At 35.7% G+C, this 23,091-nt stretch overlaps 1 long non-coding RNA gene across 2 annotated transcripts; it reads left to right on the forward strand.

Annotated features, from left to right (window-relative positions):
* Window positions 1-4,119: 4,119 nt before the first annotated feature.
* LOC111933480 (uncharacterized) lies at window positions 4,120-22,259 on the forward strand. Of its 2 annotated transcripts, none has more exons than XR_015284572.1 (5): window positions 4,120-4,646; window positions 8,996-9,288; window positions 14,370-14,425; window positions 17,611-17,686; window positions 19,325-19,560. It is a non-coding gene; the product is annotated as an uncharacterized LOC111933480 (long non-coding RNA). The 2 variants fall into 2 exon arrangements; XR_002866754.2 differs by lacking the exon at window positions 8,996-9,288 and adding an exon at window positions 20,383-22,259 and having other exon boundaries at window positions 4,129-4,646; window positions 19,325-19,464.
* The last annotated feature ends 832 nt before the right edge of the window (window positions 22,260-23,091 follow it).

Consider the following 23,091-nt stretch of genomic DNA (forward strand, 5'->3'; position numbering starts at 1 on the left):
TATTATTCTATCAGCTTTGATATTTTTCTAACCTTTGTATTATTTTTGACCATGCATTAGGTCATGGACTTGTCTCTGTCATCACTGCACGGTTTATCTTTGACTTTCATGACTACACACCTGCTGAAAACTTAAGCAGTACCTTTATCTCTAATCCTATTTAACTTTGTAACTGCTCTCTTTATAGCCTTCTACTATTTCATGGCATCTAGATTTCACAACATGCACATACTTATATGAGCAATGTGGTAAACTCTATGGGTTGCCCATTTGTTTCAAAATCAATTGAAATGTTTCCTCTTTCCAATTGTGCATATTGAATTCATAACAGATCCAAATTTACTGTCATACGGTCCCTCACTTATTCTTCAGGATTTATTTACCTCTTTAATAGTACTTGTTAATTCTAGCTCTATTTTATTCAATAAAAATAACTTAGTCTTGAAATAAATCTATTACATAATCAAATGCTGGTGTGACTTTGATCAGCAAAGAGTAGGCACAACTTTTTCCACCACCCAGGATTTTACTGACAGGGTACAGTTTGAAGCCTTGGTTCAGATCAGAAGAATCCACTTCTCGTTCCTTCTTAGCTGCCACTATGATTGCTGACAGAGACTCCTTTGATGTGTCAGTAGTTAACTCTCATACTTTCAGACTATCACTTTCAGTAATTCCAATTATTTCCTGTAATCTCCATACTCCTTATCCACCAACAAGGGTTGCTTGGTTTTTGCTTTCATTAGATTATAAGTGATAAAAAAGAAATTACTTAGACATCACAAGCCCATCCTTATATGCATTAGGGTTTCTAGAGCAGAAAATATTTTTTAAATTGTTATCAATGTCCCATTTGGCCAACTGCTGTATTAATGTAATGTCATTCATTGAGTGTCATTCATCTACCCTACTTTAGGAATTTACAACATGTCTAAACACCACTGCAGATGAGGCACATGCATTTAGTCAGAGTTCAATAGTCCAGTAGAATCAGACACCTGATTCTATCATCACTGTCAACTGCATGAACCTTTTCCTGAGGAACACACACTTTGACTAATATCCATATTGAGAAACCAGCTCATAACAAGCATTCCTGGAAGAGGCTTATATATTAATAATATATTATAATTTTATATATATATAATATAATTATAACATATAATAATATGCTATATTCTTCAAGCACAACCCACAACCCAGATAAGGCTACTTTTTGTATCACCCCTTGACTACACTCATAGTTTTGGATGGCATGTTACCTGGATTGTGAGGGGGATGATCATATGCAGAGAGAGTTCAACAGAGATTTTACCTGTGTCTGAGGAAAACAGACATCAGGGAAGAATTCCGGCAAAGGCTGGAACTGGGACAGAATTACATATCCTGTGCACAGAACCTAGTATCTTATCTCCAAATTTGATCTGCAAAGTAAAACAATCACTCCAGATGGCCAACATTGTCATGGCATATGTGAGACATGCACTGTGGTATATTTAGGAAATTCTGAAGGATGTGCTTATATGACCTACAGTATCCTGTGATATTCAAGTCCTTAGAAAAATATGTACCAACGCCAACTTCTAGTGACCTGGTATGTGGGCAAGATGATAAACTAACCACAGTATTTGCAGAGGATGTGGATGAATCCCATGGAAATGCTCAAGGTTAAGAATTATCTGATGGTAATGAAGAAATAGCCCCATACTACTGGCCAATGACCCGACTTGGGGGATCACATGTATCTCCAGAGATACACCAAGGAGTGAGTACAGGACAGAGGATATCACAAAGATGGTGCATTGCCTACTCTGAGACTCTCATTTCAGACCTCCTTGAACAGAGCTTTGGAAATCAGACACAAATATGAATTTCATCTATGTGGCATCTTGTCTATCACCTCTTGAACCTATTCCTGTAGCTTCTAATAAGAGTAAATTGTAAGCCCTGAGTGATTATCAGCAAAAGTCTGGTAAATGCTAGCAAGAGGAATTGAAGAGGATAACTTAGCTTCTGAAAAGATTTGGATGATCACCTCAGGACAGATTTGTATTCATTTTTTTATGCACTAGGTGAAAATTATCTTAAGTCCACTGAGGTAAATAGAAGAATATTTTGAAAAGTTTGAACTCTTCTGACCTTAGTTGTTCAATATTTCATAATTTTATCTAGAGTAGCTCTAAAGCTTGGTCTTTATCTAATATAATTCCATTTAGGTGCATAAAAATATTTAAAAATCACAAGAAACATGATAAATTAGTCTGGCCAATGTATTTTTTTGTGTTTTTGAAATGTAGAGAAATGTTCTGATGTGTTTAGTTGGCCAAGATCTGGAGCAGTTTGTAGTGGTAGGTGACTCAACTCATTGCCATTCTCCAATTCTAACATTATTTAAGTAAATTCTAAACATGTAGGTTGTTAGTGCTTTATAATTCCAACTGCTACCACCAATTAAAAGTTAGTTGCCTCAAATCAAAGGACAATTTATGAGATTTTGTTGCTCTAAAATTTATCAACTTTCCTCTATCCCACTGAGGGTAGCTTTGTACCATCAGTGACTTCAACATGATCAGTTAAAAAATTCCAACAACACTCTGTGGCATTTTAGTTAATTTCTCTATTAGGGAAATTTTTTTCCAGTCCCTAATGAAGGGTTGGCATTCAGTTATGATGTGACTACCTCTACCAGGAGAATTATTAATGAACATTTCATAAAAGTTGCTTGGTATAATTTTGTTGGTGTTTAATTAGTCCAAAGTTAAATGACAAAATGGAGTTGGAAGTTGCAGACTCTTTCTGAATTTGTAAAATTTCTACATAATCTATCATGATAATTAAAATGGTTTTCCTATATGTGTATTTTTATGTCTGACAACTTAAGCCTGACAGAATCTACAATGGTTTTGGCACCTAAATCCTTCTTTCCTCCTAGAAAATCTTCCTTGTTGATGCTCATGCTATGCATTGTTTACAAATTAACAGCAAATAACACTTTCATCTGGTGTTCAATACTTCTGCAACATAATGGTTGCATGCTAATAGCAGGCTGTGGTTGTCAACGGCAACAACACAGCTTCTGCATTGAAAAGCAAGTACTATTTAGTGAGAACAAACATATCCCAGTTTGCTGGACTCCACTGTAAATTTTACGATGGCAGGAGCTGAATAAACAATACCACTTCTGCTGGATGCCATAAGCACACAGTAGTCAAACAGATCACATGTAAAACTAAAATGTCAGGGGCTTTGCTCCTTGGAACTAAGCAGTGGGCTGAGGAGGGGTCATCAGGACAGTTTATCTCAGAATTAGCTACCACAGCATTGAGACAGGCACCTGAAATCCTTGAGGCAGTGAGAGGAAAAAAAAGAAGGGTCATTCAGCTAATATTCACAAGCAAAAAAGCAAACAAACGTAAAAACCCTTGTAAAATCACCATTTTTTTTCTGAAGCCCATATAATTTCAGTCATTTATCCTTTGCTAGGAAACCATAGCAACTTTAAGCTCTGGTTTTGTTCTACTGTGCAAATGCACAATTGGATTTAAAGTGTTGGGATTGAATGTTGTTTAATGAAGAAGCAAGAAAATATTTCAGTCCAGAGTCTATTGTATTGAAAGTTGAGCTCCATTTTATGATACACTGATATAACTTATTTATTTATTTATTTATTTGGTTTAATAAGCTATGTTTGCAAGGAAAGTAACTCCACTTGGGATTCACCCATAAAAGTCAAAGGAGCTGACTGACATCATTGCAAGGCCACTCTCAGTAATTTTTGAAAGGCCATGGTGATTGGGTGAGATTCCTAAGGACTATGAGAAAGCAGATATCAATCCTATTTTCATGAAGAGGAAGAGGGAAGGGCTGGGGAACCACAAGCCAGTTGGCTTTGCTTAAGTCCTTGGGTAGATGATAGAGCAAATAAACCTGGAAAACCTTTCTAGACACACAAGGGACATGACAGTGATTGGAAACCATAAACATGGGTTAACAAAGGGGAAGCCATGCCTGAGCAGCCTGATAATATTCCATGATAAAATTACTAGCTTGGCGGATAAATGCAGTGCAACGCAAGGCAGTGCAGATGGGCTGTCCTGCCCCAGGCTTGTGGAGCTCTGGGATAGGATGGGATGGGCCAGCCAAGGTACAGAAGGTTCTGGGATGGGTGGGGAAATCACAGGTGTGCCCAGGGTGGAGGCCTCGTTGCACAGTTCAGTGGGATTGTTTCTGCTGACTCCTGAATACTGCCTGGCAATGCAAGGGAAACTGCACTTGGGAAAGAGCAGGAGGGAGGCTTGGGCCGGCTGGATTCCCTCCCAGAGCCAGTGAGGCCCTGGCTGGAGGATGAGGACACCTGAATGGGCAGCAAGGAGCGCTGACCTTGGGGGAACTACATCTAGGCTGTGCATCTATATGATGCGACCCTGCAGAGGACAAAGGGACAAAAAGGTAAGGGAAAACAAGGCTTGGTGCCATGGTACAGGTCCCAGAATCATCTCAGCTGGAAGGGACCTGGAAGGATCTGCTCTCTGACAGCCATTGGAAGGTTCTGGAAGGCTCTCCACAGTTTTGGCAGTTGCCACAGCAGTTGCTACTGTAGTCGAAGGCTGCACTTCCAGCCTGGCACCTGTGCTCTGGCTCTTAAGGTAGCTAAACCTCACCCTTTCATTCCATTCCTCCAGGCCACAGCAGCTGTACTGGTGAGGCCAGGGTTTGACCCCAAAGCAGGGACCTGAGGAGGTGATGCAGCTGTACCTGGCCCAGTACCAGCAGCTGAAGAAAAAGCCAAACACAGAATAATGCAAAGCTTCCAAATTTTGGAAGTACTTGCTTAGAGGAGCACTTCTCAAAGTGGGATTAACCACAGCTGAGTCTGACCAGCTGGGAGGACAAGGCTTAGATCTCATTGAGTAGAAATCAACTTTGCAGGAATGACTTATGGGTCCTGGTAAAATCAAAATACTAGATATAAAAGTAATTTACTTTGGAGAATAAAACCAATCTAAGTGTGTGATCCTTACCATCTAACATTCCCATCAAAAACCTGTTCCATTATGTAACAGAGGGCACAATTGACTAGACCCATATTGACAATATTCTTCAGACCCAACTGTTTGTCCTGGTTTCAGATGGGAAAAAGGTAATTCCTTCTCATTCTCTGTTACAGTGATGTGTTTTTGTTTTGGAATGAGAATGGTGTTAATGACATGCTAATGTTTTTGCTTTTAGCTGTGTTGTGTTTGTCTTAAGTCAAGGATGTTTTTCCATTGCCTCATGCTCTGACAGTGAGGCAGGATGCAAAAGAAACTGGGAGGGAGCACAGCTGGAACAGGTGACCTGAACTGACCAAAGGGATGTCCACATCACAGAAAATCCTGCCCAGTATGTAGACTGGGGGAGTTATCCAGAAGGGCAGCTTCTCTGGGTTTGGGAAAGGGGCTCTGACACTGGTCAGCAGGTGGTGAGCAATTGCATTCCACATCACTTAATTTTCCCTTTTTATTAACATTTACCATGATTACTGTATTTTATTTAATTTTAAACTATTAATCTGTTCTTATCTCAACATACAATTTTTACTTTGATTCTCCTTCCCTTTCCCCTGGGGTGTGAGGGGAGAGAGTGAGGGGTTGAGCAAGCAGCTGTGTGGTGCTTGATTTTCAGCTGTGTTTAAAACCATGATAGTGTCACGGAGGGTTCAGTGGTTTAGTGGCACACTAATTTACAGCTTATGGGGAATTGCTTTTAGGTCCAAGTCTGGGTAGGTCTGTCAACCAGGGAAAAGTTAAAAAAAAAAAGCACTTAAGTGTATTACAAGTGTTACAGAGACCACAACAAGGGTGCACTAAGATTATATTTATACGATAGGTATAGAATATACCTACAGGTGTATTATATTTTGTGTGTGTCACCCATGAAAATTTACATTCAAACACCATTGCCTCTCTAGGTTATTGTAGAAAATTCAGTCTAGGTAAGATTATATAGTGTTTGAAATATACCTTGTCTTTCAAAGAATGGATTTATTTTTTTCCAGAACTTCAAGATACTCTGTATCCAAACTGGTAAATTTTTAGTATTTCTGAAAATGACCCTTGACTTTTGAACATCAAATCTGATTTCAGGTGTTTATTTTGAAATATGTCATTTCATAAACTGTAGTCCCATTCTACTCTACTTTCTATAAAGGATCAGATCAAATGGGTTTTTACCACCTGGCTTTCCAATAATATGAAAGTCAATTCATCTGTTTAAGCATGTCAGGCTTAATGGAGATCAAGAGAGAATGACTCTACTCTATATTAGTTTTATAAGCATTTAAACAGAAACTGCAGCAATGTGAAGACCTTGACTGCAGGTGATAATGCTATAAACCTTTGTACGCTGTGCAGAAGAGGTGCCAAAGCTGATTCTCACATTTATTCAGAGGCATGAGATTTGGCATAGGAATCAAATTTAACGGTTTAATTGAGTAAAAAGAAAGTGTGAATTTCTGCAAGAAAGAAAATTACAATCTCAATAACAAGATGAAAATCCGGAAAATATTCTTTCTTTAAATGAAAGTTGATCATGAGGTTTATGTTTCTTTATATACAGAAAGATACAAAACAGTAATGAAGTTGCATTGTACACTCAATATATTGTATTCATCATGGCAGACATTTAGAAATACGATTTTTTGTGAACTTTGAGTACAGATCAGCTGACTATTTAATAAAGCTGCTGCAAAACATTCATATTATTTCTTTAAAAATAAATGGTTACCATACTTTCCACAACTTTCACAGATTTATTTCCATTAATTTTTGCTTATTTCTACTAATAAAAATGAATCCTTATCTATAACTGTAACAAAAGTAATTATCCATAATATATGCAGGACCACAGACCACATTATAAAGATCTGTTTCCCTCTCAAAAGCATGTCTGGGGTCCATGTCCAGGAGTTATTATAAAACCTGTTAATCTTTTCACATCTAAGGCATATTTTGAGATATTTTTTTCACATAGAGGATCATGGCCCAAAATACTCTTAATCAGTATATAGAGAAAAAGATATAAATACAAATATATGTATATATAAATATATATAAATTAAAGTATGTACAAATTCTGTAAAATTTCTATTTTTTCAGCAACTTCATGAAATGACTTATTAACTGTTGCTTTGTGAAACAGAAAAAACCATCAGTAATTTATTAAAATAATTGACATAATAAACGTTCCATTACACTATTTTTACATTTGGTTGTTACAAGAGATGTCTGAATTTTCATAGTGAAGAGAACAGTAAAGTTCCCAGAGGAAACAGCCCTCAGTCCATCCCTCTCCTACCACTTTAATGCCAGGGCCAAGAAGAGATGAGGAGAGAGTGGGAAGAAATTGCAAGTCATCAGGAGAGCACCTGAAGAGAAGCACAAAGGAATTCCAGCCACTCCAGCCAGCAGGGAGAGGTCCAAATTGCCTCTAGGCAAACATCAGGGGGAATAAACATGAGGAATTAGAGGCATGTGCATGCCTGTAGGGCTGTGATCTCATTGACATGACAGAGATATGGTGGAATTACCCCTGTGACTAGATTGTTGGGAATGAAAGGATACAGTCACTTTAGGAAAGACGGACAGGGAACACCAGGTGAGGGTGATACCTCCAAATAAATTGTATCACCAGCAACATCTTGCTTCATTGCAGCCCTTTGCAAGCAGATTTTTACAAAAATTCTCCTATTTCATAGCACCTTCAAAAGAACAGTGGTGCCCTAATATAATCTCAGTCAATAATCAAAGTTTCAATTTAAACTTTTTGAATATTTGTTTTTTTTAACTGTCCTTATCACATTCCTTAATAAAACCACAACTCAATGTACTATGGATGGATGCAGATTATTAGCCTCCCCTTTCCCTGGGTCATGGAATACCAAAACACTCATAACTAGAGACAATTGAAACATGTCTGTGGCTTTACAAAGGATATATTTCTAGTGGATGGGCATTACATTAGATTACATTACATTAGATTAATTAATAGGGTTTTTAATTTTTTTATCTGATTCATTGAGCATATGCATTTGCATATAATTTATATATAATGGTCCATCACAAAAAAAAATAAAAAATTGTGAATTCTCTATCATCATACTAATTCAACCAAACAGCTTGCTGTTGTTGGATATTGTTCTGGTAAGAAAAAATAAACAAAACTCAAATACCCCCACATGAACACAACTCAGCATTTTCAATATTGATTGCAGAATCACTAAGATTAGCTAGTTGACCCTATAACCTTGAAAAGGAGGTGCAATGAATATTAAAAAAAAATGTGTAATGTCAAGCCAGTAGACTTTTTTCTCAGAATTCAAGAGCAACAATGTAATGATTATTTAGAAAGTTTGCCCTTGACTGAATCTTCACTTGAGTGTTTACTTGGAGTACTGTTGCATTTGGGGAATATAATTTTTTCAATTAATTTCTTGAGGTATCAAACAGTAAGTTAGGAAAGGAAGAAATGGACTATTCAATGCAGTCTATAATTAATCTTTAGTGCTCATCTTTTTTTGACTGCACTCATTAAACATCATTGAGTTTGTATGTGTCATCTTGAAAAATCAGGTAGCGTAAAGTAGGCACTCAAAAAGTGATTGTTATATCATGAATCACTTCATACAGACAGACCATGAATGCATTTAAGATCATTATTAGAAGAATGATTTTAACATTAAACTAGTCAGGTTCTGGAACTGATTTTTAACTAGACTGTTGACAGCAAGAAATCTATAAATACCCTGTGAGTTTAAAAGACCACTACATGCCACAGTACAAGGGGTGGCACATCCTATGTACGTAGGAACAATTTTGCCGTAAGATTTAATGGCACACAAGTATCAGGCACTGCAATGTATCCTATTTTGATTCCCAGTTCAGCTTTGTTACTTATATATACACCCTTCAAAATATCTAAGAAACTATTAATCTTTGCAATTGAGTTTATGTTACAGGGTTTTGGTAGAAGGGGATCTTCAGGGGTGGCTTCTGTGAAAACAAGTTGTCACCATGTCTGACAGACCCCATGCAGGCCAGATCCAAACCAGACCCACTGAGAGCCAAAGCTGACCCCTCCGGTGGTGGAGTAAAAACTACTCTGTAATAGGAAATGTGAGAGAGTGCTGAGAATATGTGACACAAACAACCCTGCAGCACCAAGATCAGTGAAGAAGGCAGGGAAGGAGGTGTTCCAGTCCCTGGAGAAGATGTCCACCCACAACCCATGGAAGACCCCTTGTAAGAGCAGGTATATGTGCCCTGGAAGTTGTGACCGCGTGGAGAACCCAGACCAGAATGGGCTCCTATTTATACAGCTAAATAGAAGAGGACCAGTTTGGGTTCAAGAACTGGCCCTCTGATCTGGGAGTTTACTACTCACCTCCTGTTCTGATGGCTCCAGAGTGTTCTGTCTGAAACAAATGCACCAAAGGGAATGTGATCTAAGTAATGATGGAAATTGTTCTGTACTGCTTGGTTTGGTAGGAAGTTGTTGTCCCTGCACCTTTTTAAGCAATGTAGACACATCAAGAAATTATTTACAGCACTGGTAGGAACTAAGATACTCCAGTACTATTTACTATATTCAGTTACTAAGAGGTATAAGGTTTCTTACCCTGTTGGTTAAAAATGAAGTTGTTGATATGATACCACATGATACAATTTCTCTGTTCCTACTCTGCTATTAAGAAACAAAAGTAAAAACATTAAGTAGTTAGAAAATGACAAAATTGAGATTGTTTCCATTGGTTTGAAATGCTGGAAGCTAAACAAGATCTGAGGTAAAGAATTTTCAAACAGCAGAGCTATTTCTAAGATATTTTTTTAACAGATTGATAGTTAAAATAGTGAATATTGATTTGATATTCCTGCTTTTACAGAATAATGTATGACGTGAAATTAATCACACAAACTTTTCCCAAATGCTTTTTAAGCTCTTAGTGAATGCCTGACTTCAAACTATGACAAGTACTCATAGGGTCTGTAGAGAAAAGAACAAAAAAAGCAATGTAGCGAACAATATTCTGTGCTTTCAGAGTAAAGCTGGAAAATGTGGTTCATCAAATGTTTAAGTCAATCTGAACTGAAATAAATCTTTTTAGTCTTGTTTTTCTACCTGAACAATCCCCCTAAAAAATGTTCCTTACATGTTGAAGAAAGGATACGAAAATATATGTTTAACACTTGTGTCATGTCTGCTTCTTGTCATGAGCCAACACCTGGTCCAAATATCAGGCAAGCATAGTGGCTTGTAGATTGTTTCAGTGCGTACTATCTTATCTTGTTAGTCTCTCTTTTCCTTTCCTTCTTTCAGTGAAAAGAGACAGAACAACTATTTTGTAAGCCATTGATTCTCTCTTTTCAACTGGAAAAAAATATAATTCATTAAGTATCCTGTCAATTTACTGTAATTACCTTGGATTTCTGTTAGAACACTTGAGCTGAATTTTTAGTAATTGATGCTGCCAGTCAAGGTGCGGCAGAGGTATTAGTCATATTATTGGGTTAAAGTGAATAGTTTTTTCAATTCTAAGATGACTTTGTGGTCATTTTTAGGTACAGTGGTTTTGTCTTTTCACTCACGTTTTATCACTTGATGCTCGGCAAACTTACTCAATTTTGTATCAGATGAAATAGGATGTCCCAGTAACTTCTGAGTTGTGGGACAGAGTTTGCCCACTTCTCTTTATTTCAGTGAGTTCTTCTCTACATTTATTTCTATCTGGACAGATAGAATTCCATATACATGTCTTCATTTTTATTTTCCATGTTTTGGTTTACTTCTTTAGCCGAAAGTTATAAATAAATTATAGAAGCAAATTATAGCTTCAGTTTTTAAGCCACAGTAAATCTGGTTAGACTCATTCCAGTTTACACAAGAGCTGGGATCCCCTTCTGCTTTCCTCTTTCAGTTTTAATGTCTGAAGGAAATATGCAATTTATTTTACTTTAATTAGCAATGTTTAGTATTGTAATTTTTTTGCCTTTCTTACTTCATTCCTTACTTTCTGATCTGACTTCACCTTCAGAAAAGTTAGCGTCCTAAGGAAATGAGATGATTTTCCATTTTTTTCACTATGTATTTGCCAGTGCAACTTTCTAAAAGTCTTTGCATCTCTTGGTTGTTTTATTTGACATTTTCCAGATATCACAAAAACTGCAAAATTCCTGTAAGTTTCAAGAATGAAGTTTTTAATGTCCCCACTTCAGGTAACTTGGCAATATAAACACACATATAAACCCACAATATATTCAATTTCTAAGTACCTACAAAGGAATACATACGGATAGTTTATTTTATGTCAAAAATGCAACCCAAAATCCTTACTGAAACTCCTGCTTCTCTTCTGCTCTCTGACCTCTTGTTTAAAGTGTTTATTAAGAAAAGTGATGTGAACCTTTGTCTTTTCAGCACTTTTTCAGGGTTAAAAAATACCAGATCTTTTTTCACATCTCTTAGTTAAAATCATTCCAAGATTTTTCTACAAATCCTTTCATTGTTTTCATTCTTGTTGGCTTAACAGATTGCTTCCTTTGCTTTCCAAAGTATGCCCTTTGACAACTGGATATTTGTTTATTCTTCACTTTAATTAAAACTGGTGAACCTTGATTACTGGCATCATTTTGGTTTATGCACCAGACTATGCCTTCACAACTTTGACAAACCAACACCAAAATAATTTAATTTCTCATTGTTAATGAATATCTGGTGGGGAGCCAGTGTAGCTATCACATCCAGAACATAAGCTGTTATATTTGGCATCTTCCATTTTTAATAATTTCTTCTCAGAATTCAAAAACCATGCACACATCTCTACATAGGAGATCTGCACCTGAAGTGACCGTATGTTTCCAGCAATTTAATCTCCCCCTGAGCAGCCATGACAGTGAATGAAAATGTGGCCTATATTTTGGGCCATACACAATGAATCAAGCCCTTGATCTGTCAGTGGCAGCAGTCCTGCTCTGGCCTGCTGTACCTTTGAAAGTCTCCAGTGTATCTCATTTGTTCACTTTGACATCATATACAATTTATTTCTCAGTATTTATTGTGCATATACACATCCAGATGTGAATTTTTCCCATTTGCCCAGTTATTAAGCCTCTGACTACTGTTTTTAAGATATTTTATATTACTTTCATGTTTCCCTCTTGACTGTATCATCATTTCCACTTCTGTTTGAAATTGTCCCATAAATTTCAAAAAGCAGGAATTCACATTGAATTAGCTTCTTTCCAAAACATATGTGAGACTAAGATGCAGCCATGGATTGCATATCTTCTCATTTTTTTTTATTTCTTCTGTTCTGGAGCATAAATGACTGTGAAATCTTCCTCTGAATTTTAACCTGTTCTCTTTCTGTGTTATTACCATTATAATATGCTGGTTGTTTATATTTTAAACTCTCGTTTTTTTAATGCCAACCAAATGAATGGGAAGTGCTCCCAAGTTACGAGTCCCTGAGAGAGAGTTTTGCCAAGTTATGAGCAAATAACTATACAATCTTAAGAAGAACTATGAAACTTTCTGCCTTTTACCCTTCCAAGATCTCATGGTTTAGAAATGCTTGTTCTTCAGTGTAGTACTCCAGCTAAAACCATGTGCAGCATTCTCCACCCTCCAACTGGAGGCAAAAATACAAAGATCATGCATTGAGATAATAAAAATTTATTGTAAAGAGCAATGAAATAAGAGAACAAACAGTAACAACAATATTAATGAAAATGGTATAAGAAAAGGAAACTATTCATACAGAAAGTCCTTTGCAATTAGCAAATATTGGACTGCTCTGTCCACCACGGTTTTTTGGCCCTTCTCCCCACTAGCATGCACATGAAGTGGTACAGAATTGCATCCAGACTGTGGCCACAGCCCCTCCCAGCTACTGTAAAAAAATTAACCCTGCCCTGCCAATGGCATGATAGAGGAATAGTATATTTTTATTTTATTCTGTTTTTAGATTAAGAAAAAACATCTCTGGAAAATGAGGTAGTTTTACTCTTTAAAAAGAAATAACTCTTAAACTTGTATATTCAAAAAATATTTTCCAACTTACTGCAAATTTATGAATGATATGGAGTGCGGATTTTACCTTTATGAAACCTATTTTGCACATACGAAATATGAATATAAAAACTGCACATATGAAATATATTTGTGAATGCTATCACAAGAAGTTAGACACTATTTGACTAATTATAGTGTGATCAAAAATAAATACTTTGTACCGAACTGTAAATACTAGTGGTTTGTACATGTAATTGTATTCTTCCATTTCTGGGATATAACTTGTGTAGTTAAATTGCTATTTATCTTATGGAGCATTTTTTTATCCTGAGGTTTAATAAAAGCTTGTCTTTCCAGTTATGATGTTCAGCACATTCTAGCCATTCAAATTTTTTGCATGCAATATGTACTGAAAGGAAACTTCAGACCAGCCTATCTGCCTCCTTATTAAATTGCTAGTGACCATTTATAGCTCTGAATAATCTGGCTTTCCAAGACTGTTAATAATTTGTCATTGATATTCATTTCTTTGTCCCATTTTTTGCTTTCAACACATCACAAGTTGAAGTCAAATATTATCACGTTCCAAAAAAAGGCAATCAGTTATGATCTATTTTCCTAAGTCTTTCTATTAAAACTGGTTGGTAAATCTTCAGAAGGTCATCTGCAGAACAGAAATGCCACAGCTGCTTAAGAGCAACCCACAGTTTCACAATTTCTTTCTAAGCACATGACTGGAAGGGCTTATTTTGGTACAAAGCCACTTGGTTTGTGCACATACAGTGGTTAACTCAGACCACAGGTTCAAGACAGCTAGCATGGCTTCAGCAAGAGAAAATCCTGTCTGACCAACTTAGTGGCTTTTTATGGTGGAGCAACTACATCAGTTCATGGTGTAAGAGCTACAGATTTAATTTACCTAGGCTTCAGGATAGGCTTTGATTAAGGAAAACATCTTTACGGTGAAGGTGGTGAGGCACTGGAACAGGTTGTCCAGAGAAGTTGTGGATGCCCAGTCCCTGGAAGTGCTCAAGGCCAGGTTTGATTTGGCTCAGAGCAGCCTGGTTGGGTCAGAGAAGATGTCCCTGCCCATTGCAGGGGAATTGGAACTAAATGATCTTCATGGTCCCTTTTCAATGCAAACTATTCTATGCTTGCATGATTATTGGCATGCAGAACTTGTTTCAATTTTATACTTCTTTAGACTGACACCCTTAAGTGATATGCAATTGCGTTTCTTTCTCAAAAAAATTAAAATCTTCCAAATGTCATCATTTTAATAAGATATTTAACAACTCTTTTCACATTTATTTTTGGAACAGAAGCCTACACATTTGCTGAAAGCAGAGCTTAGGATTGAAGTCCTCATTAGTCTTAGGTAAATATTTTAAAAATGCTGTTGTTTTTAGGCAAGAGTGTGTTAGACGCTGATGAGTAATCCTGTCATAAAATAATTTTTAAAGAGCTGTGATCATGAATACATTAGTAACAGGATGGGGATAATAAAATTATCATAAGTTGGAATTTATGGTTCCTTTTTAAAGAAGGTGTGATTCTTCAAAATGTAATTGAGTGCTTAGCCGAACTTCCGTTGTACATCAGGGGTTGCTTCAGTCTGAAGACTTGAGTGTTTCCTAAAGGAAGATTTTGGAACATGTCAAGAGTGGGGCAAAAAAACCCAAAACCAACCAGAAAATAAAAATAATGAGTTCTGAGTAGAATTCAAAAATTATATCCTATAAATTTTAGTTTCTATTCCTCAGACAGCCTTTCTCATATCATTTGAGCTGCATCTCTGAATCAATATCACAATATCATCTCTTTGTGATGAAAATAATGTATCATGAAATATTTGGCTAGCTGTGCAAGATAAAAACCAGTCTGGGTGTAGATCCTAATCTATGGAGGGGATTGGTATATAACCTCCAATTATGTTTTTCCAAATAACAATATTTTCCTTTACATAAATTTGTTTTTTCTATATAAACTGGGATTATCCTTGATAAAATATGTATTTTTTTAATAAAAATGTTATATTGTAACTGAATCTTTCCAGGATCAAAAAATTATTTGAGCAGAATTTTTTTCAGCTAGATCTAATCATTACTTCAAAGACAGAGCATATTACAGAAAAGTATTAAGAATATTTGTAAAATTATATTTTAACATAAAGTTTGTGCAAGAAATGCACTAATTTCCCAAAAACTTCTGATTTTATATACTTAAGTGAAAAGGAGTTCTGTAAGCTCTTTTCAGAAGCTGCATAAGATTAGTAGCTGTTTTACCTGCCAGGGTAGGATTTTATGCAAATATAAACAGCACATTTGCCTATTTACAAATGCATATTAGGTCTTGTGTTGTACATTATAACTAAAGTTAACCAGAATTATTTCCCTCATAAAAATCTGAGATTTATGAGGAAAAAAACAACTCATATACCAAACAATTTTGGATCTGAAGTGCAATCAGAGTGCTTTATGGAAATGGTACCTCAAAGATAAATCATTCTTAAAAAAAAAGGGGAAAAACAAATTATATCTGACAAAAGACAATATTGCTAATATGATTACAAACCAACCAACCAAAACCCACCCAATGCTTTCATTTAACCTAAATATATACCGACCCTGCCTGAGCTTATGGGAATAGTCACAGGACTTAAATGATAACTAAGTAATAAGGACAAAAAATCAAGTTCATTCTTTAGTCCAAATTACAGGGTAGCATAATATCAGGGCTGCAGCTATGTGCACATGCAGCACACTTCAGTTATTAATTCTCTATATGACCCAGCAACTCCCCAGTCAGTCACTTACACAGCAGGTGCAACTGTTTTGACATACAAGGTCTTCCACTGAATCTTCACAATTAAATATTTTACTATTACAGGAAGCTCTTGGTTGGGAGTTTTAGACAGTTCCATTAGCTCCCTGTTGCACATCTCTATGTTTATATTTGTGGATGAACATCCTGAGCAAACCATCCAAGGTGATACCTAACTGATTTCTGTTGCAGAGTAGACCAAATTGTGCACAGATGAAAGTGGCCACTTTTGCAAGTGGTCAATAGAAACTGTAGAAAAGGCCATTTAGAATGTCAGTAAGATATTAAAGAGATGTTTCATATCCAACAAGATATAAAACCAGCAGAACAATAGCATTAAATGCTGCATATGTTGAGATGGTCATCTGTGAGCTGAGAAAAAGGGTGGTTTTGAATACTTTCCCCAGGTCACCTAAAAATACCATTGCAATGACTCTTACATCATTGACTCCAACTGCTACCAGCTAATAAATGACCACCTGCTTTTGGAGATTTGATTCCCTTAATAAGCACTACCCTCTGCTAAAATCCTAATCTGTTGGGATTGATTTTTTTTTTCTGTTCCCCCTTTCAGCAAACATTTTGTCCTGAGTAACTGCACAATAACCTTAAACTTCAGAGTTCAGAAACATACTGCAATCTTCATGCATGTGCAAAAAGATAATTTGAGTGCAAGTTCATCTTGCAGAGTTCTCACAATAAAATCATTGCTTAACCATTAGGATGCTGGCTGCAATTTTTTTGTCCTTCAGATGCATTGTCTCAAGACCTGCAGGTCTTGAAAATATAAAGCAGCAGAAACCCCACCCTACATGGTGACATGTAAGGCTTGCTAGAAGCTGCCATTAACTTTGATTATTTGTCTTTCAGTTTTTGTCCCTCCTGGCCATATGTGTCCATATTCTATCCCAGTTAATTTGTATTCTTACCTTCATTTCCACACTCCTTCCTTAAAACTGTTTCTCAAAAGCCTTGCTTCTTCTCTTTGCCACATGCAACCTCTTATTTTGATTTCCTACCATCTCTCTTTGCTCTTTTATCTCTACCAGAAGTTTGGCACACACTTCCTACCCACATGCAAAGGCTTTGAGACACAAAAAAATTTTGTGTCCTCTCCTCTTTCCTGAATGGCTTCCATCTTATTTTCAGATTTAAATAATTTATTATCCTTATTTAATTAATAATAATATATAAAAACTTTTTGTCTTGAATTTAAGATGATATTCAGCCTGAACTACATGACTTATGGTAATTACCCTCATTATGTGCAGCAGTTTATATGTGAAATCATTTGGCTTATTTGCATTTGGTGAGAAGACAAAGAAAGACAAAAAGATGGAGTCATTTATCCACACAATTTTTAAAATTTCACAATTGCAAGTTTTATTGGCTTGGGTTTTTTGGGTATTTTTTTTTCATTTCTATTAATGGAGGAGGGACTTACTATGATAAAAATCTGATGATCATTTAGTTTTCAATGCAGTAAAATTCCAGGTTAGGACAGACAAGCGAAGTGGTGGTGGTAGTGTTGCTGCTGCTACACTTGCCACCTGTGAGCCTGCATCTGGAGAACTTGCCTCCATACATGAATGGCACTAGGAAACTGGAATGAGTCCATCCCATGGAGAATGACCAGGATGGATAATTGTCTGGAGCAGCTGATGCTCAAGGCTGGAAGAACTTGGTTTGGTTAGCATAGAGACTAGAAAGCTAAGGGAAAATTTTAATTTCTGTTTTCAGCTTCCTGCAAAGAGAGAGGAAGATTCTTCCCAAAGGTGCATGGTGAAAGGACAAGACACAACAACCAGAAGTTGCAGTAAGGGCAGTTCCAGATAAATATGAGAGAATAAATATTTCTCTGTGAGAGTAACTAAGCGTGGGAACAAGCTGCCCAGAGAGGCTGTCCAGTCTCGGAACTCAGAGATTTTAAAAACATGCTTTGACAAAGCCCTGAGCAACATGACCTAACTATGAGACTAGTTTTGCTTTGAACAAGTGATTGGATTACATCATTTCTAAAGGTCGTTCCCAACCAAAATTATTCCATGCATCACTAGACAGAAACAATTCATTCTGAAAATTACAAACTGCCCATCTAATTTTTCCTTTAGTCATGGAGTTAATTGACCATTCAAGTATAGATGGTTTCAAAAGGCAGTACATGCATCTCCAAAGAAATGAAATTATCAATTTGTATTTTGGAAACAAATTAATTTAATTAGTTTATTAATGTTAAGTAAGTGGTGGAATGAGAGGATGGACGAAGAGGACGAGATGTAAAAAAGTTTAAGGAGAGAAGATGAACTATCCTTAAAAAAATAATATTAGCTCTAAATGTAATATGTAGCATCAAGAAAAAAAAATCTGGAAAAATATCTGTAAGGAAAGTGAATTCTACAAGTCACTCACTGCAGGAAGTGAACTTTTCAGTTTAAATTAATTACAGCATAAATAGATCAAGAACATCTTTTTCTTTTCTGTTCCTTTTTTTTTTAACATAAATAATGTAGGTATTTTGTCAAATTTGGATTAATGTCTTTTTTTTTTTTTTGTCTAATCATGTTTAGAATAATTCTAAGCAACCAGTTAACCAGATGACTTTACCTCAAAAATACCCCCACCCAAGAGTTAGCATGTAAAGAGATCTTTACACAGATAAGTGTAAAAGATCCAAATTATTATTTATGCTAAGTATTGTGGGATATAAGTTCCAGTTTCAAGGGCTATCTTGAGAGCTAGTATCCTACTGTACAACAGAGAAAGAATCTCTCAATAACTGGTGATTGACAAGGAGGGTTATCCAGCATATCTCAAGTAAGAGACAACCTGAAATTTGAGACCTTTGAGATACCCGAGACATGAACATATTGGTGAAATTTATGAAGGGATTTTTATACACCAGATACTGTATGCACAGCCTTTTCCAGATAAATTCCTCACCTGTGTACTATTATTGAGCTATTTGCTCCTTTGGCAAATTAATTTCAAATGACTGGAAATACCCACAGACACAAGCTGTACTTTCTTTAAAGTTCAGATTAATAATGCCAGGCTATGAAGCTTAAAATAAGCATTAACTGCTAAAACCCATTGCAAAAATGAAGAATGTGGAAATTACAGCATGTACTCAGATGTGATGATCATTTTACAAACCAGTTGATTTTGGGAGAAGAAAATTTAGTCCAAAATCAAGATACTTCATATAGGTCACATATCCACTCAGATTAAAATATGCAGTGGCTCGCCAAACAACGTAGAATAGGATTATAAAACTGCTTAACTATATTTTGTCTATTTAACTACAAAGATCTTCATATAATATGTGTACACAAATGCACAAGTAAGCCTAGATGAAAATGTGATATATGTGTATAAATGTGTCTTTGCTTTTGGTTGCTAGTACTTTCTCTATGTTTATATTTGTTTATTTTTTATTTTCTGTTTCATATGGAAGACCTGCATACTGACAGTTCCTGGATTGTCTAGGCCTTATGTGAAGTTCTTAGCTATCAACTGGAAATCCATACTGCTGAATTTGATATTTAATGCTATGTATTAGAAGTGCTTTCTGAAGCTGTAAACAAAATGCAGTGGGTAAGAACATAGCTTCAGTACCTGCTTTATTGCTAAAAAGTGTAACTTGATAGAACTACATGATGGAATAACTATTATTCCATGGCACTTGATAGAATAACTGTATTTAAAGACGTATTTAAATATTTAGTAATATTTAAAACGTAATAAATACATTTAAAGATGTATTGGTTACACAATAAGTTTTGCAATCATCAGTAAATAACTGCTTATAACGCTTACAGATGAAAACTTAACTGAAAAGTTAGTGTTATGTTTTCAACCTAAACAAGACTGAAAATATCAGCCTGAATTATTCTAAAATGTCAAGTCTGTGACTAATAGAATAAGCTATGAAGACAACTGTTACTTATTAATATGTTGTAACACATTTAGAATAAATGTTCCAGAGATAAAATCCTGATAAATCTGTAAATCCATTCCTAGTCAGAACAGGCAATCTGTTAACAACAATTCAAAACATGAAGAAATGTTCAAAATTCTTACTTGGTATAGGATAAAAAAGTTAGAGATATAGACATAGATGATATAGATACAGATATAGATTATAGGTATAGGTATGGATAGATAAATCACATGGAAACAATGCAATATTTCTGGTTATAAGGGAATAATTAGGTAGTATTTTTGTAAAAACAATATTAATATAGAAAACATCAAATAAATTTCACCTTATCTTCAGTTCAGGACTGGGATGAGGGGATCATAAGATAATAATTTTAGTATGAGATAAATTCTAGAAAAAAATATTTGTGCTGTTCTTGTGCTTAGAAACAAAAAGTGGTGTGACCAATAAGCTTGTTAGCATGACAAAAATTTTGAGCAAGTAGTAGAAAATGTCTGAGATGGTGTTCATATTTATATTTGTACTAGAGGCTAGAAAGACAATGAATCTGGCAATTCATGTGTTTTTTATAGGAAAATACAATTGCTCTGTTTCTATTATCAAGATTTTTCTGAGGAATTTTTCAAGGTATTATATGTTAAAAACATCACACACTGTTCGACAAAATGCATATGTTCTATTTTCTGCATGCTAAATAGGTTAAAAAGATTGTTAAATGCTGGCTAAGCCATAACTTAACTTCACATATTTCAACAAAATTTAAGGCTGATTTAAGCCATAAAAAGTTCTGAGTTAGTCTTAGTGGTTCCTTCCTCTCTCATCCATCTATAGGGAAACCTGGGTGATATGGTTTACATCCGCATTAATGAGCAATGCAGTCCAATGTGAGCGCATTTCTACAGTGAAAGCATCAGGGCTGAGGACTTGCTGCCCACACTGTACATGCTTTGGGGGAAAGGATCACTTTTTGAAGTGTTTTATTTCCTTCATGGTTAAACAATTCTGAATAGAAAACACAGAACAAATCAGAGATGGAAGTGGTGGTGGTTTTCCAAACTTAGAAGGTTCAAATTAAAGGCTAAAACCTTTATGATGTAAAAATTGCACCTTGGTACTCCAAAGTATGGGTTAAAACATTTGTATCTGGGTAGAATGCAATTGTCATCTTCATATACAGCAAACTATGTCAGTTGTCAAAAAGTGCTGGTTGATCTGGATCTCCACAAAGAATTAGTCCCTATTTTTATTATTTACTGCATAAAATCATAACTTGAAAATCTGAAAGAAATTTCAATTGGGATTTATAACAAGATGCTGCAGGTGGAAAAGGGTGGAAAATAAGTAAGTGCAGTAAATCAAGATAAGTTAATTTTGCATATGTGATCATTATCACAGCACACTATTTGTACGGCAATGCTGGATTGCAAATGTCTTTCTCAGACAATAAACTTTGCATCTCTTATAGTATCAATAATAAAAAGCATGCCACTGTTACATAGATTTTCAAACACTTGTCATCTCTGAAAAGAAATGAATTAGTATGATTGCATACTGACTTACTTCACTGGAGGAAGACGGAAGAGTCAAAAATAATCTTTTGAAGAACAGTATCATTTTTTGAAAGACAGCTTAATATTCAGGGGTCTTGACACTCAACTAACTGAAAAAATTATTATAAAAGATGAAGCTTGAAAATCCTCTAATCCTTAATGAGCATTAATCTTTTAACTACTTTAAAAAAGAGTGTTTTATACCCATGGGGAAATCCTGCATAAGAAATTATGTCCTGAGCATGTGCTGTTCAACATTAAAGTATCACTGGAATTAGTTTCAATTAAGAAAATTAATCTGAAATTGATTAGTGAGCATTCTGACACTGCTGAAATTTGATTTTAATATACTAAACAGTTCATATACTTCTTTATATGCAAACATTGAAGATATGTTTCTATTCTTATCTATATGGATGATTATTTTCATCACTTGGGAAATTGTTTTTTCCTCGTTTTTACGTTGGCATGAAAGGAAGAATCATGTTTTTTCTCCATTTGTAAAACTACTGCACTTATTTTTTTTAGTGGGTTTTTTTTTCTCCTCTGGGAAGGAAAAAGATCTATATATATTTAATTTCTATTCACATCTGAGAAATTATTGTAAAACATGTACTTGAGAATCCTCCTTGTTCCATCAAAATTACACAAAATCTTCTTCACCTGCATGGCCAGTAGTAAAGCAAGGACAATAAATAGCAGATGTCTAACTGCTTTAGGATCAATAAGTTATGCAAATGAACAATGCCACAGTTTAAACTCTGTCAAGTTTTTCTTGTAGAACAAGTAACATTGAAGATAACATCAGAAGAGCCTTTGTGCCTTTTTTTAAAACATTAGGATTCCTCATGGATGCCTGAACAAAAGAAGTAAAGCATTTAAAAGTAGGATCTAAAAAATATATTAATATAAATTTGAATAAAAATATAAATAAGTATATATAAAAAGTGTGTGTACTTGTCTAGATTTTTGTGTGCTGGTGTATATAACGCGTCATTGATGTCACAACTACTGTTGGTATCATACGTTATTTCTGTGCTTAGAGTAAATGATCAAGCCATTCCTGGCTTTTAACCCTGGACCCTCTAAAGTCTCCTGGTCTAAAAAACTTTATCAAGCTGAAATATCTGTGTTGGGTTTGCATGACAAGGGGCTAGAGGGGCAGCATCTGTGAGAAGCTACCAGAAGATTCCCCCTTGTCCAACAGACCCACCTCCAGCTGGTTCCAACCGGGACCTTCCTCCAGCCAAGTCTGAGCCCATCACTGACAGTACCAGCATCTCTGTGATAGCAAAGTTAAGAAGGAAAAAAAGTATTGTGCAGGAGAAAATTGAACTGATGAACTGACCACAATCCCCATTTCTGTCCCCCGGTGCCACTGAGAAGGAGGAGATCGAGAATCAGGAATAAAGTTAAGCCTGGGAAGTATGGAGGGGTGGAGGAAAGGTGCTTTTATATTTGAATTCACTTCTCTGTATTCTGTTCTGGTTTGATTTGCAATAGATTCAATTATTTTTTCCCAGGCTTACTCAGTTTTGCTCATGAGGGTAATTGCTGAGGCATCTTTCCATGTCCTTTCTTTGACCCATGAGCATTTAGCCATATTTTTTCTCTCTTGTCCTGCTGAGGAGGGGCTTAATGGAGCTTTAGTGGGCACCTGGCATCAAGTCAGGATCAACCCACCACAATATCTTTTTGTCTTTATTTCTGTGCTCCTGATATAGTAATTGT

The sequence above is a fragment of the Cyanistes caeruleus genome, chromosome 3 (genome assembly GCF_971803275.1).
Source record: "Cyanistes caeruleus chromosome 3, bCyaCae1.hap1.1, whole genome shotgun sequence".
NCBI lineage: Eukaryota > Metazoa > Chordata > Aves > Passeriformes > Paridae > Cyanistes > Cyanistes caeruleus.